At 40.3% G+C, this 17,006-nt stretch overlaps 1 pseudogene; it reads right to left on the bottom strand.

Annotated features, from left to right (window-relative positions):
• Positions 1-13,619: 13,619 nt before the first annotated feature.
• LOC114045188 lies at positions 13,620-14,019 on the bottom strand (annotated as a pseudogene).
• Positions 14,020-17,006: the final 2,987 nt, after the last annotated feature.

Below are 17,006 nucleotides of genomic sequence, written 5' to 3'. Positions count from 1 at the left end.
AGGAAAGAATTGAAATTTAAAAAAAAAAAAAACTTTGCTCCAGCTTGTCAATATCTTTCCTAAAATCTGATGCCAAGAACTAGATACAAAACTCCGGATTTGGCAAAGAAATTTGCTTTTATCTCCTTTCTGCCTGTCCAACTCTGTGGCATTGTTCTAGACACAGCGATAAAGGAATTCCCCTGGTTTCAATATAGATAATTACAGACTGACAGAAGGTCATTTTTATCACTCAACCTGCCTAACTACCAGAACTTACATCAATAATCCATAGGTCTCCAGTCTTTGGTTTTGCCCAGGAATCCATAAATTCTTTAGAAAGAGGAAGAAACAGCTCTTGAGGGGGTCATTATGCCTCTCTCACTGCAGGCCCTGCAAGAGAGAAAACTGTTACTTTATCTTATCTAAAATAATGTATGTGGGAGACAAGGGTTCCTCTTACAGGAAAAGAATGAGCTGAGTGGGAGAAGAATTTCCTACAGCACTTTGTAAACTTTAAAGCAGTCTATCAATCAGTCAGTAAGCATTTATTAAGTGCTTACCATGTGCTAAGCACTGTGCCAAATGCTGGGGATACAAAAAGAGGCAAAAGACAGTTCCTGTCCCAAGGGGCTCACAGTCTAATGGGGATTGAAGAGGACGTAGTGGGGAGTGAGATATAAGAAGACTGGAAAGGTGGGAGGGGGCTAGGTTATCAAGGGCTTTGAATACTAAACAGGATTTTGTACCTGACCCTGCAGGTAATAGAGAACCACTAGAGTTTATTGAGTAGGGAATGACAAGGTGGGACCTGCACTTCAGGAAAATCACTTTAGTTACTAAGTAGAGGATGGATTGAAATGGAGAGAGACTCATGGCAGGCAGTCCCACCAGCAGGCTATTGCAATAATCCAGGCATGAGGTGATAAGGGCCCGCACTAGAATGGTAGCAGTATCAGAGGAGAGAAGGGGAGCATATTCTTGAGATGAAAAGGTGAAATCAACAGGCCTTGGCAACAACTTGGATACAGGGGTAACAGACAGGAAGGAGTCCAGGATGAAACCTAGATAAGGAGCCTAAAGAACTGGGAGGATGGTGTTGTCCTCTACAGTAATAGGGAAGGTAAGAATGAGGGAGGGTTTAGGGCATGGGTGGAGGATCTGTTTTGTGACGTTTGGATTCAGCCAAAGGGTCCCACTTGAGGACCTAGAGGGCCACATGTGGCCTCAAAACCACAGGTTCCCCACCCTTGGTTTAGGGGAAGATAATGAGTTCAGTTTTGGATATACTGAGTTTAAGATGTCTACTAGACATCCAGTTCCAAATGTTTGAATGGCATTTGCAGGTGTGAGACTGCAGCCCAGCAGACAGGTTAAGCCAGGATAGGCTGATTTGAGAATCATCAGCACAGAGACAGTAATTAAATCCATGGGAGCTGATGAGATCAAAATAAAATATAAAGGGAGAAGAGGGCCAGGACAGAGCCCTGTGGGACACCTGTGGTAAGAGGATGTGATTTGGATGTGGTCCCAGCAAAGGTGACAGAGAAAGAGTGGTCAGATAGGTAGAAGGAGAACCAGAACAGAGTGGTGTCTCAAAAACTGAGAGAGAAAAGAATATCAAGGAAGAGAGGGCGATAACAGCATCAAAGGCAGCTATAATTATTCATGTGCATTCCTTAATACCAGCAGAGGTGAAACATCTCATAGATCTTTTCCTGTTACTCAATTCCCAAATGTACTTGAACAACTGACCCCTCTTTCTCCCAGTATTTTCATTCTAAAAGCAAAGAAGACCCTGAAGGAAAATCAGGGGGAGAACAACATGGTAAAGCAGAGAGAGCACTGGATTTGGAATCAAAAGGACCTGGGTTTGAATCAGGCCTGACTACCACCTGTGACCTCAGGCAAGTCATTTAGCCCCTATGGCCTCCACTTTTTTCCTCTGTAAAATGAGAGAGTTAAATTTGATAACCTTCAAGGTACCTCCCATCTCTAAACCCATGGTCTTCTGAGAGCACGATGGCCACAGCCTCCTCCTGGAACACCTCACCATTATTCATCCTCTTCTCTCTTTTCCTTCTCTTTCTTTCCCTCCTCTTTCCCTCAAACTCACAAAATTCCAGAGTTGGAAGGGATATCAAAGACCACCTTCTCCAATCTCTACCTGAGTAAGACTCACTTCTCACGTGCAGGAAATGTTCATCTTCCCTTTGCTTGCAGACCTCCAGAGAAGAGAAACCCACTTGCTTCCCGGGCAGCCATTCCCACTATTGGGCAGTTCTAATTTTGGGCAAGATTTCATCATACCAAACCTCCATCTGCTTCTGCAACTTCCACTCATTGCAAAGGGCCTGCTCTGTCTGTCTTGACTGATTCCACCTAAAGGACTGTAAAGGAGTCTTTGACATAAAGACATATTTTTATTCATTCATTCAACAAATATTTCTTGACTGTCTACTATATTTTCATGCGTCTACCCCTGGTTCTTTACACACAGTAAGTACTTAATAAATGTTTGTGGAATTGAACTTGTAGGGCCCTGTGCTAGATCAGAGATCTCGAGCTAGAAGGGGCCTCAGAGGAAATCTAGTCTAACCTCCTCATTTTACAGATGAGGAAATTGAGGCACAAGCAGGACAGATAACTTGCCGTCGGTCATATAGGCAGTAACTATCAGAGGCAGGATTTGAACCTAAGTCTTCCAGCTCCAGAGGGAATGCTCTTTCTACTATGCTATGGTCAGGTACCTATGCTATGAGATAAACAAAGATGAGTAATTTGTCTTCCTTTCCTTTTGACCCATTAATTCTTCTACAAGGCACACACCCCAAGTAGGTCAAAGACAAAGGTAAAGGTCCTGTATATACCAAAATACTTAGAGCAGTTTATTTTGTGGTAGCAAAAAATTAAAAACAAAATAGAAGTCCATTGATTAGGCAATGGCTAAAAAAAGTTATGGTATACTAATGTAATGGAATATCATGAAGAAATAGACACGTCCTATGAGTGTGACCTTAAACAACCCCAGGGCTCAATTTCCTCATCTATAAAATGAGGGACTGGAGTAGATGACTGAAGGCCCCCTCTGGCAGTGGTATCAAACTCAAATAGAAATGGATCCTTGCAGCATAACAACCTGGAAAGCAACAGATTAATATTATCTACGTCGTATTGTATTTATTTGGCTAAACATTTCCCAATGATATTTCAATCTGATTCAGGCAGTATTGGGAGTTTTGACCGTGCTTATCAACCTTAGGTTGGCAGTCTCTGCCTTATGGCATAAGACGCTGTGACAACTATGAAGAATTCAGAAAAAGTTATGAAGACTTGTTTAAACTGCTACTGCGGGAAGAAACAGCTAGATATTGACTATATTTTGTTTGTTCCTTTTGTTGTTGTTGTTTGAGAATAATATTTAAAATAGGGGCAGCACCCGCCCTGAAGTCAGGAGAACTTGAGTTCAAATCTGGCCTCAGACACATGATACTCACTAGCTGTGTGACCCTGGGCAAGTCACTTAACCCTGATTGCCTCACCAGAAAAAAAAAGAGAATAATATTTAAAATGACTACAATTAAGTCAAAGAAGGAACAGTAACAGACATCAGAAGTCAGATCAAGGCCATGATGCCAGAGTACTGATGATGAAACATGCTTTTGATAGAGAGGTCATGGGCAACAGGTGAATAATGAGACAGAAGTTATTAGACCTGGTCAGTGTTCATTTCTTCTGCACAATTATAATTCTTCGTTATAAGGAAAGGATCTATGGGGAGGAGAGTATTTTGAAAAAAAAAAAAAACAGATGTTTAAAAATAAAAAAGCAGAAAGCTCAAGTAAAACAAATTAATAGTTATAATTTGACTTTACTTCTATTGAGTGTGTGGTCGCATCCCTGAGATGCCTCTTTTTATCTTCTAATACATTATCCTCTCATATTAAAAAAATGACAGCCTTCCTTCCATAACAGACTTGTCACCAACATGTGCGAGCAGGAACAATTCATGCAATCCTCCAGGCCAGCCTTAGCCTTATTGCAGACCTGGCTGGGAATCCTACAGCATTTGTTTGGCTGCTAATTTCACGAGTCTCAGATGAGAAGCACTTTGCTAGCCAGAGGACCAGCAGCCAAAAGCAGCTGTTTTAATCTGAGGTCAGTAAAGCAATTGATGGGGCAAAGACGCCACCTCGTGGCTATGTGGGAGAAGTATTATCTGTCCATACTGGTTTCTATTCTTTTCCTCTTAATCAGAAAACCACAGGATTTAGAACTGGAAGGGACCTTAGATATTATCTACCAAGAGTTCCTAACCTTTTTTAATATCATGGACCCCTTGGGTAGTCTGGCAAAACCTATGGACTCCTTCTCAGAGCAATGTTCTTAAATGCATAAAATAAAATACGTAGGATCACAAAAGAAGTAAATCATATTGAAATGCTGTATATAATATGTGTGTATACATGTATGTAACAAGGTCTCAAGCTCAGGTTAAGAATCCGTGATCTACTCATATACTCACATTGTAGAAATGAGGAACTTGGGGCAGCTAGATGGCGCAGTGGATAGAGCTCTGGTCTTGAAGTCAAGAGGACCTGAGTTCAAATCTGGCCTCAAACACTTGACACTCAACTAGCTGTGGGACCCTGGGGGAGTCGCTTAACCCCACTGCCAAGAAAAAAAAAAAGAATAAGGAATTTGAGGCCAAGGTCAAAACAGCAGTAAGTAGCCGAGCCAGGAATCAAGCCCAAGGGTGTCAGCTTTTTCCATTGGTTTTTCAGGATGATGTCAGAATTTGTCTACAATTCAAGGAATGGAGTTAGAATGGACTGTTAGTCTTCAGAGCAAAAATGTTTGGAACCTCTTGATCAGACCAGCATTTTCAGTAACAGCTTTGATATGATATTTATTCATTCATCCATCCATCCATCCATCCATTCATTCATTCTATTACTACTTCTTAAACACCCTCCATATACAAGTCAATACATATAAGTCACAAGTCAAAGATATAACTGGTGTGAGTATAAAGTGAGGGGGTATATTCTTTTTTTCTCACTCATTATTTGATAACAATAGGCCACATTTATATAGCACTTTGAGGTCTGCAAAGCGATTTACATACCTTATGTCATTTTATTCTCAGGACTACCATGAGGTAGGTGCTATTATTTTCCCCATTTTACAAATCAGGAAACTGAAGCTCAGAAAGGTTAAGTTCTCTTCCCAGAGTCACACAGTTGGTAAAATGTGTGAAATAGGGCTTGAATCCAGACCTTCCTGACTTCAAGACCTTGTGTTAAATATTTGTTGTTCAGTCATGCCCAGCTCTTTGTGATCCTGTGGACCATACCATCCAAGGGGCTTTCTTGGCCAGAATTTCTATAAGCTTCAATGAAAGCCTTTTCAAATGTACCAGGAGAATTCAAATCATAGAGCTGAGTTGAGTCTCTTAGGGTTGGCAGAAAAATTTATTCAGTCACTCAACATACAGTTCATTCAACATACATTTATGGAGAGGCTTCTATAAATCCCAGACACAATGCTAGGTTCTGAAGGAATCAAGTGAACAAGACATTTCTCTGCCCTTAACGAGCTTAATCAGCTACTAGGCTTCCAGACCTCAAGCAGCAGTCATCAAAACTATCTGGGTTTGGTTAAAAAATAGAGAGGTAAGGGGCAGCTAGGTGGCACAGTAGATACAGCACTGGCCCTAGAGGCAGGAGGACCTGAGTTCAAATGTGGCCTCAGACATATAACACTCACTAGCTGTGTGACTCTGGGCAAGTCACTTAACTCCAATTGCCTCACCACAGACATACAAAGCAACAACAACAACAAAAAAAAAAATAGAGAAGTAGATCAATGGAAGTAGCCAAGGGAGAATCAGGAACAATGGAACTCAATAACCCAGTGTTTGATAAACTGGAAAACATAAATTACTTATGAAAGAAGTCCATATCTAATTAAAAACTACTGGGGAACACTGGAAAGCAATCTGGCGGAAATTAGGCTTAGACCAATACATTCATTATACCATATTCCAAAATATCTTCTATATAGATACATGACTTTGAGATTAAAAAAAACTTACTGTAAAAAACTTCTAATAGAAGCAGATCATATACTTCTCACAACTATAGGTAGGAGATATATCCTTAACTAAACAAGGAATAGAGGCAATTACGGAAAAGAAGTTAGATTATTTTGATAACATGAAACTGAAAAGCTTCTGTAAAAACAAAATTAACGCCCTAGAATAAGAAAGGAAATGGTCAAATGGGAAAAAATCTCTGCATCAAATTTCTCTAGTAAGGACTTAATATCTAAAATACATAAACAATTAACAGTCATATATACATGAATTGTTAGTATGGATCTGGAGACAGATTTGAACTCAGGTCTTTCTAACTCCAGACCTGGAGCTCTAGCCACTATGTACCTCTTACATGCCACTGATATATATTATTTCATTCCATCCTCATAATATCTCTGTATGGTTAGAACCCATGTTATTCTTACCCCAGTGTTACAGATGAGGAAACTAATGCTCAAAGAACATTAGTTAGGCAATATACATATTGTCACACAACTAGTATATGAGGTGGGGTTTAACATACCGTCTCTCCTAATTCTAAATCTAGTCTAAACAAAATAACTACAACACAAATGGAAAGAACTTCACACACACACACCAAAAAAATCAAAAGTGAATATAACAAAACTACAAATTTCAAGTAGGACTTAAATAGAAATGAGAAGATATTTCCAACCCACCCATTTGTGGAGGCAGATGGTCCACAGGTGTTACACATTGCACCAGTTTTCAGACTTTTTCAAGGAATTGATCAGTTATCCTGATTTTTTTTTCCTCTCAAAAAATGCCATTTGTGATGGTTCTCCGGGAGGGGGAGAGTGAAGGATGCTTGGGACAACTATGATGATGTAGACATTAATAAACATTTATTTTAAAAAGTAAATCTAATCTAAATATTTAAGCATCCAAAATAATGAATAAAATCTTAAATATGCCATACATTTTAATAAAGTTGAACCAAACACATTTTAAAAAACATAAAACTCACGGCCTTAGATATTCATACACAAACTTTAAAATTTGAATGGCGAGAAGACAAACTAGAAATCCTAGTGTGAGGAGGCACATTTGACTTCCCAATATCTCCAAGATTGGGAGAGATAAGACTCAGGTTTGGGGAACAGCTTTTTTTTTTAAGGCAATTGGGGTTAAGTGACTTGCCCAGGGTCACACAGCTAGTAAGTGTCAAGTGTTTGGTCAGAGGCCAGATTTGAACTCATGTCCTCCTGACTTCATGGCCTGTGCTCTATCCACTGAGCCACCTACCTGCCCCTTGGAGAACAGTTTTTAAAGGGTATGTTGAATTCAGAAAGAACATAATGGGTCAAAGGGGACACAGAGTAGTCTTGTACATTAGGAAGTTATGGTAGCCATTACAGAAATTGTTTTGCATGATTCTACATATCTGTAATAGTTTTTATTTTTCTTGCTTTCTTATTGGGTGTGGGAAGGGGAGAATTTGGAACTAAAAAAAAAGAATAAAAACCTTTGTGCTTTAAAAACAATTAATTAAAAAAATTTAAGAGGCTATACTCATTTTTGAGGAAATCCAGGAGACAGAAGGGGTTGCAGGGTGGGGACCATATGTATGAAGATCAAAAAAGACAGAGGCAGAAGCAGTCTTGTCAGCAGAATGTACTACAGACCATATGGACAGAAAGAGGAAATAGATGAAAAAAAAGGAAACAGATCATAAGTCTTGTACTAAAGCATGATATATTAGTAATGGGATATTTTGAGTATCCAGACAGCAGCCAAAACTCTTGCTGTGTCAAAACAAATGCCACTTATGGGTTCTCAACTTGTCTAAACGATCATTTCATCCTCCAAAAAGTAGAGGAACCAATCAAGGGAGCTCCTGTTTGGAGGCATGACCTGTGCTTGATGGGAGCATGCTGGTTCTTCATGATCACTGATGTTTCTTCTAGAAAGTAACAAAAATGTTTGTTATTGTTAGGAGCCAAAGTCAAACTTGCTCCCCAATTGCTTGCACACTCTACCATCTTCTCTCTTTTGAAAGGCAGGATGAGGCTGGCTCTTCTTTAATCCTGTATCTAGCACCTCTATCGTTTTCGACCATCTTTCAATGATCCATGACAAATTCAGCAGTTCATCCCAGGGTAGGGACCTCTGGAACTTAGCAAAGGCAACTAGGTGCTTTTTGAAAAAATTATTATTAGCTCTCTTCTTATGGTTAGTTTCACCTCCCTATTGGTCAATATTGTCTTTTCCTTTCAAGTCCGAAGATTATTCTCCATAATGAGGAGAACAGGTCTAAAATGAGTTACATAGTTCTGCCTTCTCCTGCTCTTGGGTTATTATTATCCATTATCCCATCCACCTGAGAAATTGTTCTATTACTCCTTTGGTCTTCCTATTTTCTCCAACAGAGTTTTTTAAAATACCCTACCCTATCTGTTGTTTGTCAATCAATAAGTATTTATTAAGTTTATACTATGTGCCAGGCATTGTGCTGGGTGTACAAAGAGAGGTAAAAACTCTGTCCCTTTCCTAGAAGAACTTATAGTCTATTAATAGTGAAAATATAAATAACTTAATACATGCTGAACATATAGAAGGTGATCTCAGAAGGAAGAAATTAGCTGAAGAGAGAGAAAAGATCAGGAAAGGCTTCTTGCAGAAGGTAGGATTTGGATCCTGGACTTCTTCACATGATACTTGGTGAGGGTTTCAATGAGTTAAAGTTCAATATGAGTCAATGGTGCGATGTCAATCAATTGACAAGAATTGATTAAGCACTTACTATTTGCCAGTCACTGTGACAGGCACTAAAGCTACAAATACAATAAAAGAATCAATCTCTACCCACAAGGCGTTTATATGCTAGTGGCAGTGACAACGGGTGAGTCCACTTCACCAAAACAAAGTTAATGCAGTCTTAGGCTGCATTAAAAGAGGCATAGTATCCAGGATAAAGGTGCTAATGGTCATTTAAGACATGAACCATGCCTTAAACCTAAATCACTCTGGCTTTCACTGATTGGCCAACAATAGGTCCCAGGCCAAGCCTTGGTCATTGTTTGGGCCCTATTGACTCAGAGTGAATGTAAATAATAATTGTTTCTGTTTTGACCAAAAATTCTAAGGGTCTTCCCCTCCCAGATTGATTTTTTTTGAACTAGGTAAAAGAGGCCATTCTCCACCAAATTTCTTACCTAGCCTTTATCACTGAATGGGCATTGCCTTAGCCAAACTGAGACCTGTTAAAGACCTTAGCTTGAAAAGGCCAAGGTGCCCCACTGCATCCAGGGTCATCTCCAGTCGTCCTGATCTATATCTTGCCACTGGACCAGGAGAAAGTGAGACTGGTGGCTTTGCATAGCCCTCCCTCACTTAAATCCTATTCACTTACATGTGATGGCATCACCTCCCTGATGTCATGGTCCTCTTCAAAAACAAAGGATAAACAACAGAAACAGCTAATGGTCATGATGGACTCTGCTCTGCTCTTCTCTGGTCAGATCACCCAGACAGTTACATGCAGTTCTAGGCACCACATTTTATAAACACTGCTAAGCTGGAGAGCATCCAGATGAGAGCAACCTGTGTGATGAAGGCCCCCCAGGTCATGTCCTGAGGGTGTTGGCTGAAAGAATTGGAGATGTATAGCCCAGAAAAGACCCAAAAGGGGCAGTTACAAGGAAGGGGGATTGTCCCTCTTCTGCCTGGCTCTCAAAGGCAGATCTAGGAGGAATAGGTAGAATCTGCAAAGAGGCTTATTCAGATTTTGTTTCCAGAGAGGTTCCATATCCAAAGCAATGGACTACCAGAGCCTGAGGGCTTAGATAAACAATAAATTTACTAAAAACACACTTTTTGACCCCCAGGTAAAAGCCCAATGGGAGGTTCTGTGGGGTCTTAGGAGCTTCCTGCTCAAAGCATAGAGTTATCCTTGATAAATTGCTTCGCCAAAGAGCCTGCAGCTGGTTTTCACAACTGGGGGCAAAGTTAATGCAGACTGTGACTTAGGTCTCTTTCCCAATGTTCCCAGTTGGTCTCACGGTGTCCTGGTTCATGACAGCCCTGAGGGTGGGGTATTAACTCAACCTGCCCTGGGGTCTGTATCGGTATCCTGGCCCAACAGTTTGATATAAAGAAAAGCTTCCTAATAATTATAGTTATTTAGAGTTGGACTGCATTGCCTTGGAATATAGCAAGCTTCCCCTTACTTTGGTCTTCTGACCCAAATTGGGAGGATCTCTGGTTTGATACGCTATAGAGGGGATTCTTGTTCAGATATAAATAAGAATAGGTGATATCTAAGATACTTTCAAAACCCTGAGGTTCTTGAGCTTATGTTCTTGTGAGTATATTATAATACTACTCTGCTTGGGTCCCCTTTTGCCTGCTCTGTTTCCTCTGGATGAAGTATGTTGTTGCTGTTTTTTGTTTGTTTTTCAGTTGCGTCTGACTCTTCCTTTGGGGTTTTCTTAGCAAAGAACTGTAGTGGTTTGCCATTTCCTTCTCCAGCTCATTTTACAACGGATTAAGTGACTTGCCCAGGGTCACACAGCTATTAAGTGTCTGAGGCCAGATTTGAACTCAGAAAGATGAGTCTTCCTGATTTCCAGCTGCCCTGGGTGAAGTTTACCCTCCTGGATACTAGTAACAGTTACCATTTTACCCAGTTTCCATGATACCTATGAAGTCAAATTTACTTCCACATTAGGATCTCTAGTTTATCTTGCTTTGACATCTATGCTTTGTGCATTTGTCTAAAGATCGTAGGACTTAGGTTTTAATGCCAGGTCCTTTTTGGGATATTGTGTCCTGTGAATTTCTGGGCATCTCTGCGTCTAGGAGAGGCAATATGGAATACTATATAGAGTACTGGACTTGGGATCAGAAACACTTAGGTTCAAATCATACCTCAGGCATTTACTAGTTGTGTGACCCTAGTCAAATCACTTAACCTCCCTGTGCCTCGGTTTCCTCATCTGAAAAATAAGCAGGTTGGATTTGATGGCCTCTAAGTTCCCTTCCACCTCTAAATCTATGATCCTGTTTTTCTTCTTATATTAAAACTATCTGTAGTATCTAGGCTAGTAGAAACACCTGGGCAATTTTTTACTTTCCCCTTCTTTTTCAGTTTAAAGCCCTTTCTATTAGATTCAAAAGACTAGAGGAAAATATATCGTTACCAGCTCTCTTGTTGAGTATACTCCATTGTTGTCCAAGAGCTCATCACTCCTATATTTTAGAATGTGATCTAAAAATCCAGATGCTCCCTTCTTAACCTGCAGTTCACTGACCAAATCTGCCTTTTTTCTTCTGAAGTCCTTGCTTTCAACAAGTAGAAGTTCTAAAAAAAAAACAACCAAAAACCAAAAACTACCTGTGTTCCCCAGGCCTTCAGTTTTTTGTTTAAGACATCAAAATTCATGGGGCAGCTAGGTGGTGCAGCGGATAGAGCACTGACCCTGAAGTCAGGAGGACCTGAATTCAAATCTGGCCTCAGACCAAACACTTGACACTTACTAGCTGTGTGACCCTGGGCAAGTCACTTAACCCCAATTGCCTAAAAAAATTTTTTAAAAAAAGACATCAAAATTCTTTGCAATGCTATATTCCTTCCAGCAGTATTATTTGTGCCCCTGTGACTTACCAGAAGTGGGTAGTAACCATTAAGTTGGATAAGTCTGGGGAGGTTCTCCATCATGGCCTGAATACATACTAATCTCACCAAAATTAATTATGTCTCAGCAAGAAGTGACCAACGACCATTATTCAGCTCTTTTTCTGACCTTCGCTCAATAATCTCTCACTCGATGGCACCTGTGGGACCTACATCAACATTCTTTGATGGATAAGCAACTGTGCATAAGTAGATCCCTGTGGCTCCAACCTCCCACTCTGTGAGAAGAGCTTCATATCTATAACTTAGTTGCAAGTGTTCAACGGTCCTTCTTCCCTTTCTCCTCAGTCCACTTTCTTTCACCCTCCAATCTCCTGGTTCAGGGCTCAATTCTCCTCTGCCTCTTTGAGTCTTTTTTTTCCTTACGCTTTGTCTACCAACTAACTGCCACCCACAGGGCAGGCAAGCCAGTCTAGCTGAAGGAGCAGGGCACCCCCTCTGCATGTGCCAGACAAGTCAAACCACCACCATTTTGACCACCAGGACCCCAGTGGAGTCAGTCCAGGACCCTGAACCCAAGAATCTTGGAAATATCAATGCTTCTAGCCCAGTGCCCACAGTCATGATCCTGGGAAGCAACCCTTATGAAGAAGCAACCTGGCACCTGTCCCTATGAAGAAACAACCTGGCACTTGCCCCTGCAGGTTCTACAGATGTTGGAAACCAGAAAACAAAACTCTTGTCACTTAAGTCTTTGGCACTGGTTCAAAATCAAAAACTGATATGGTTTTGTCAATGAAAATAACATTAAAGAAGAGTCATTATCATCTGCACCCTGAGGACCCTAGGAGCCTTCCATCTGACTTGTACCTGAAACCTTCCATATGTGTTACCTCCCCCATTAGAAGGTGAGCTTCTTGAGAGCAGGGGCTGCCTTACTTTTCTTTTTGTATTCCCAGAACTTACAGGGGTTTGGACATAGTAAGCACTTAATAAATGCTTCATTCATTCATTCATTCATTCATTCATTCACTCATTTATGTAGCACAGGACCTCATTCTGCTACTGTCCCCTGGAGTTAAGCCTCAGTGATTACACTCTCACCTCATGATTAAATTTCAGCTACATCGACTTAAGTTCCTCTTCTGCTATAATTTAAACCCATTTCCTCTTATTGGGTCCACAGTGCGGAGAGGGCACAGCTGGTTGCCCTCTTTGCTGTCATAATCTTTCATTTACATGGCAACCATTATTAATGCTCCCCAAAGTCATAATGTTGTTTTGGCTTGAGGACACTAAAACTGTACTTCTAATGGACTGAAATAGAAATTCCTTGTATAACCTGTCCCAGATTTCCTTTTTCCTTGAAGGGTAGAGTAAGAGAACTCATCAAGCTGGACTAATAGTGACTGAGATACCTGTTTCCAGGAAATGTATTTTCTATCCAAATATAGGAAAAATGGAATCACTTGAGTTATTGCCCATGATGTAAAAGTTCAAGCATATATTTCTTCCTCAAGGAAAAAAGTGAACTCCAGCAGCCAGCAAAATAGCCAATTTGAGCAATAAACAGTTTGTCGAATTAATTGCACCTCATCTCATTAGCAGTTTTATTCACTGTAGAGAAGAAATATATGCCAACTAAAAATACTCCTTGGTAGTAAAAGCCTGTGTTTTCATTTCTAAAGTAATAAAATTGACATTTTCAAAAGACATCATCCTTTTCTCTTAAAAGGTTTTATCACAAGCATTTCTTGATAAATGCTACTCCCCACTATTGAGCCCTCCCTTGAAACAAAAAAAAAATAACTAAGTAAAACCAACCAATATAGTACCCACGTATTCCTTATTCAGTGCCTATAGGTCCCCACTTTTCTGCCAAAAGGAGGGATGTGCCTTTTATTTTATTTTTTTTTTCCAAATCAGACCAAGGCTTTTATTTATTCATTTCTTGCATTTAAAATATTTTTCGATGAAATCTTTGGCCTGAAATTCCTTGCCATAGTCCTTAACAACAACACAACTGCAGCCAACCACTTTAAGGGGCTTTCCCTCTCTTGTCAATTTTACAGAGGCCTACCCATTCACTCAGCTTCGTGTTGTCATCAACCTTGATCAGGTTGATTTGGTGCTCAGCACACAGGTCCTCAACCAACTTTACACACATAGGCTCATCACAGTTGGAAGCAAGAACACAAAGATGGGCTTGGCGTTTGTCTGAGGCTTTGGCAGCTTCACGAATTCCATGAGCCGGGCCATGGTAGATGAGTGCGGTCTTCAGCACTTCTTGAAGAGCGTTGTTAACATCCATTACGTCTCCAACAGCAATGCCTTCCTCGGCCATGGCAGCAGTTCACGGGTGAAGCTAAATTTTGAAAACAGCCTCCTGCTTGACTCAGTGGGGACAGGGAAAGAGAATATGATGTGCCTTTTATTGCGTATTCTCCAGGACCAAGATTTACCTTATTGTAGTCATTGTATTTAATGTCATCTTAGTTCTGCTTACTTCCTTCTGTATTAGTTCATACAAATCTTCCCACATTTCTCTGAATTCTTTATGTTCATCATTTCTTGTTGTTGTCATTTAGTCGTTTTCAGTCATGTCTGACTTTTCATGATGCCTTTTGGGGTTTTCTTGACAAAGATACTAAAATGGTTTGCCATTTCCTTCTCCAGCCCATTTTACAGATGAAGAAACTGAGGCAAACAGGGTTAAATGCTTTGCCCAGGGTCACACAGCTAGTAAGTGACTGAGGCCAGATTTGAACCCAGGTCTTCCTGCCTCCAGGCCCAGCCTGCTATGCACTGCACCACCTAGCTGCCCTGTGACACATATAGCAGTCAATAAATGGGTCACTGGCTTGCCTTGGATTATGCCACACACCCAGAATTGAAGATGCAGAATTGAAGTAGCTCAAAAGAAATGTGAAAATTTAGAGATATTTCCATTCCAAATATTCATATGGACTATTTGTGCCCGACCTGTGGTAGAGCTTCCTGAGCTTGTATTGGTCTGATCTACCATAATCGGACACACTGTACATTGACCTCCTCTAGGTAAACTTCAATGGAAAAAAGAGGTTTTGAATGCGATTAAGCTCCTCTTGTATGGCAAAGCTCCTGCCGCTGATTCCACTCCAACAGAGATCTACAAGGCAAGGAGCCCACTGCTCATACAAAAGCTGGCTAAAATCTTCTGGATTATATGGCAAGAAGAGGCTATTTCCCAAGAGATCAAGGATGCCTCCACTGTCCATCTCTATAGAGAAAAAGGAAATTGGTTGTCCTGTGATAATCACAGTGGGAACTCTTTCTTAGTCAATGCCAGTAAGATTCTTGCCAAAGACCTACTGAATAAGCTTAGACTTCACTTGGAAGATAGTAAGAGCCAGTATGGCTTCAGAAAGGGTCAAGGAATAGTCAAGACAGTGTTTGCTGCCTGACAATTCCAGGAGAAATGCCAGGAGCAAAACAGAGGTCCGTACACAACATTTTTCAATCTGACAAAGGCCTTTGATGCTGTCATTTGTGAAGGCTTCTGGAAGATCGTGATGAAATTTGGTTGCCCAGGGAAGTTCATCATTATTATACTACAGTTTCATGATAGCATGCTTGCACAGGTTCTGCATAATGAATGATAATCTCACACTTTCCCAGTCACCAATGAGGGCTGTGTGCTTGCTCCCATGCTTTTTAGCACCATGTTTTCAGTGATGTTGTCAGACACCTTCAATGAGGATTAAAACAGCATCAAGAACAGCTACCACACCCAGCGAAAATGAGCATGATCTTTCAGGGAAGGAGATGGATATTCAATGAAATAGGGGACTTCCAAACCTTCCTGATAAAAAGACCAGAGCTCAACAGAAAATCTGATCTTCAAATACAAGACTCAAGAGAGACATAAAAAGGTAAATGGGACAAAAAGAAACATGTCATTAATAAGGGCAAACTATTTACATCCCTAGAAGGGAAGATGACACTTGTAACTCTTGAGAGCTGTATTGTTACTGCACAATGGTAAAGAGGTATACATGAAGGGGGTGGGTATAAGTTTACTTTGATGTAATGATAAAAAAAAATCTAATCAAGTGGGTTAAATGGATCCAAGTAAGTGGATTAATCTGATCTAAGTAAGAAAATGTAGTGAGAGAAAAGGAAAGGAGGAGGCAGATTATATTAAATTACTCCAGGAAAAGGCACAAAAACCAATTACAGGGGAGGGAAAGAAGGGAGGGAGATGAGCATTGTTTGAACCTTACTCTCATCAGATTTGGTTCAAGAAGGGAATACCATAATCAGTTAGGTACTAATATTGATAGACTTAACCCTTCTCAGCAATACAAGGATCTAAGACATCTCCAAAGGCCTCATGATAGAAAATGCTATCCACATCCAAAGAAAGAACTATGGAGTTTCAATGCAGATCGAAGCATACTATTTGCTATTTTTTTTTTCTGTTGTGTTTTGTTTCCTCTTTCTGGTGGTTCCTCCTATTGGTTTTAATTCTTACTTACAACATCACTGATGTAAAAATATGTTTAATAGGAATGTATATGTATAGCCTGTATCAGATTGAGCGCCATCTTGGGAAGGGAGGTGGAGAGGGAGGGGGAGAAAAATTTGAAACTCAAAAGCTTATGGACGTGATTGTTGATAAATCAAAATAAATTAATTTTTTTAAAAAAGGGGAAAAAAGGTAAGAGAATCACTACATGTCCAGGGTACCAGAGCTAGTGTATATCAGAGGTTGTACATAAACTCAGGTCTTCTGGGCTCTGAAGCCAACTCTCTGTCTGATACATTGTACTATTTCTCACTGAATATGCCTTTGATTAAATCATAATGGTTAATAATGTTTCTTGGGGACATTTTGGTCAATTCAAATTGGTTTCAATAGCAAGCAATATTTTGAAGATCATGATTTTTGAAAAATAAATTCCCTTCAGCATAAAACCTAGTATAAAGTAGGAACTTAAAAATGCTTGTTGACTGACTCGTCCACAAACGAACTAGTGACGATCAGTTGTTTAATCATTTTTCAGTCATGTCTGACTCTTTGTGAACCCGTTTGTGGGTTTCTTAGCAAAGATACTGGAGTGGTTTGCCATTTCCTTCTCCAGATCATTTGACAGATGAGGCAAACTGGGTTAAGTGACTTCCCCAGGGTCACACAGCTAGTAAGTGTCTGAGGCAGGATTTAAACTCAGGAAGATGAGTCTTCCTGACTCCAGGCCCAGCACTCCATTCACTGTATCACCTAGCTGCCTTTGTGACTTAATTAGAACTAATTCTTATGATGCTAGTTATTTGTGGATGGCCATTAAGCTA

The sequence above is a fragment of the Vombatus ursinus genome, unplaced genomic scaffold, assembly GCF_900497805.2.
Source record: "Vombatus ursinus unplaced genomic scaffold, bare-nosed wombat genome assembly UNPS02014778.1, whole genome shotgun sequence".
NCBI lineage: Eukaryota > Metazoa > Chordata > Mammalia > Diprotodontia > Vombatidae > Vombatus > Vombatus ursinus.
Note: the sequence above shows the minus strand (reverse complement) of the source record. Positions and strands in the feature narration are given on the sequence as shown.